This window comes from Canis lupus, chromosome X (genome assembly GCF_003254725.2).
Source record: "Canis lupus dingo isolate Sandy chromosome X, ASM325472v2, whole genome shotgun sequence".
In the NCBI taxonomy this organism is placed as follows: domain Eukaryota; kingdom Metazoa; phylum Chordata; class Mammalia; order Carnivora; family Canidae; genus Canis; species Canis lupus.
Window position 1 is genome coordinate 12,694,284 of NC_064281.1, and position 3,060 is coordinate 12,697,343.

The following is a 3,060-nucleotide window of genomic DNA, read 5'->3' on the forward strand; positions in this document are numbered from 1 at the left end:
AAGCCATCAAATATTTGATTAGGACCACGTTAGTTTTATTAAAGATACTGTGCCACACAGATTTAAGTAATTATATGTTTATGTGATCTGTGATCCTTTCGCCTCTCTCCATAATTCTCTCTGGTTGGGTATTATTGGCTATTGTAGACTATGGCTAAATATTATAATCTTTCCCCATCCTATTTTCCCTTAAACTGTCTGATTTTTAATGTCTGATTCATAGAATGTAAAGTATTTTAAGAACATGTTATATTATGGCAGAAATACCATTATTTGGGTTTAATTCTAGCCTGTTATTTTGTGCTTTCTATTCTATGCTATTTCTAGACTTTCTTCAATTGTAATATTTGCCTGAAGAATAAAACAAAACTTATTTACACTGGGTTTGGTCAAAACAATATTTCTCTGCATTTAAAATAGCTTTGCATGTAAAATATAGACTGGATTTCAAAGATTTAATATAAGAAAAATGTAAAACATCTTATTAATATTTTGTGTTCATTAAAAGTTGAAATAACCATTTGGACATATCAGGTTAAATAAGGGAATGTCAAGAGTAGATATTGGGTTGTACATTTAGTCAAGTATATGAGAAACGGGCAATCTGAAAAATTTATTAAGCTATCACATTAATCTGGTACAACTATAACTTGAGTTCTTCTAGTTATTTTAACTCTATATATAATGTTTAAAAATTAGCTTTTTGGAGGTACCTGGATGACTCAGTTGGTGGAGCTTGCAGCTCTTGATGTCATGGTTTTGAGTGTGAGCCCCATGTTGGGTATAGCAATTACTTAAAAGTAAAATCTTAAATGGGGTGCCTGGGTGGCTCAGGTCATGATCTCAGGGTTGTGGGATCAAGCCCAGCATTCAGGCTCCTTGCTCAGCTGGGAGTCTGCTTAAGATTCTTTCCTTCCCTCTCTCTCTAAAATAAATAAAATCTAAAAATAAACAAAATCTTTTTAAAATGTAGCTTTTTAACACTCAAATATTAATGTAACTATGTTTAAAAAATAACACAAACTTTATTGCTGAGCACTTTTTATATAGTACAACTGCCAAACTACTGTTTCTCCTGGATAATAAGTTTGCAGTGACTTCTATTTGTTCCTCATCTACAATTAACAGGCCAAACAATATCTCAGAAATGGAGTACCTTGTTGTAAACATTGACCATACATTTATTAAGTTCCTGGCATTGTATTCATGCATATGATATAGAGATCAGGAAAACTAAATAGCCTCTGCCTCCAAGAAGACAGATAGGTAATAATAACATAAGGAGAAATATCAATCGCTCAAAGGAAACACCAACCCTTTTTATACAATGAGCTACAAACTATTTTGCTGCAATATTATTCCTACCCATATACATATAAAGGGTATTGAATTACTGAATTTGGGGAACATTTCTACTGCCTTCGCATAAGATTTGAAGTTTCATGGTTTCAGAGAACAGTGACAGACTCAAATGATATTCAAACACTTAGGATTCTTTTTCCTTCTCTAAAAATATCAAGAATACTTTTTAATAGCTACCATCTGTCGGCAAATATTATGTGACAGGTATAATGCTAAAGATGCGTTGCTTCACACAATTCTATGCTTATTTTTCCCTTTACACAGTAAGGAAAGAGAATGTGAAAGGTTAATTAATTTGTCCAATCACTATGGTGCTTTAGGTTTGTTGGACTGTTCTGCTATGTGTGTGTGTGTGCCTTCTCCCTATTTAGACATCTGATACAAATGCCAAAAGGAACAAAGGTTGAAATTTGACCTTGATGAGGACACCAGAAAAAAAGATTCAAGCCTTGTTCTCAGAATGAAGATTTCCTTGCAAATAAAAACTCTCACTCACATAATATTCATTTTGTGCCAGACCTTCTTCTAGGAGCTGATTATTAAATTAAAATTAAAATGGATGCAGGGATGCCTGCGTGGCTCAGCAGTTGAGCATCTGCCTTTGGCTCAGGTCGTGATACCAGGGTCCGGATTGAGTCCAGCATCAGGCTCCTTGCAGGGGGCCTGTTTCTCCCTCTGCCTGTGTCTCTGCCTGTCTGTGTCTCTCATGAATAAATAAAACCTTAAAAAAAACAAACAAAAAAAAGAAATGGATGCTACTCACTGGGTAACTTACCACTATATTAAAGAGGACAAAACTGAGGAGAAAATGTTATTTAGAATATTCTCCTTAAGTATAGCAGGTAACTCAGCTTCAATCTAAATTTTGTTCACCACAGATATCAGGTTAACTTAGGGGCTTAGACAGCAGAATAGAAAATCCTTGACCATTTATGGAAACATATTTTTCAAAGAAACTCATTCTAAGGGAAGAGAATCACAAGGAATAATTTGGGCACCAGAAGAGTGGACAAGATCAAAGAAAGAGACAGGTCTTCAGATCGTCTGGATTGATGATAGAGCCTCAGAATCTGGGGTCTGAAGCAAAAAAGCCAACAAAATTCTTAAGAACTGAACCACCAGGTGTCAACTGCGGCAGTTCCATTCATGGGCAACAGAACCCACTACCCATGGTTCTTGCAGCAAAAGGGACACTGTGCTTTGCAAGCAGACATCAGTGCCTTCAGCATGGGCCTTGCACACCTTCAGGACAACCATTAGCTCTGGCCTCATCTCTGGAAACCACCAATAGAGAACTAGCTGCCATCTTGGGCATTAGCAGTTTAAACAGATTTTCCTATAAAGGTCTGGAGCAGGGGAGAACATAAACATGGATGCCACATGGGGTGCCTGACTGGCTCAGTCAGTAGAGCATGTAACTCCTGATCTCAGGGTCATGAGTTCAAGCCCCATGTTGGGCACAGAAATTATATATATATAAATAACTAACATGGGTGCCACAGGGCAACCAATGGAATTACTTTTTGGAATCTTCATGAGACTTCTTTGAGACTACCAAGACCATCTGGAAGGAATCTGAAAGACCAGAGTTCCAAAAGAGTGCTGGAGGTGGAAGCAGAGCCTAGGACCATAAATGTGTGCTCATTTTCTGCAAATTTGTATTACGTAGATTTGTAATGTTGCAGTGTGAAAAGATTA

General features: G+C 36.7%; 1 non-coding gene across 1 annotated transcript; it reads left to right on the plus strand.

Moving 5' to 3' along the window:
- Positions 1 to 2,749: 2,749 nt before the first annotated feature.
- Positions 2,750 to 2,822, plus strand: TRNAR-CCU (transfer RNA arginine (anticodon CCU)). Its single transcript has one exon. It is a non-coding gene; the product is annotated as a tRNA-Arg (tRNA).
- Positions 2,823 to 3,060: the final 238 nt, after the last annotated feature.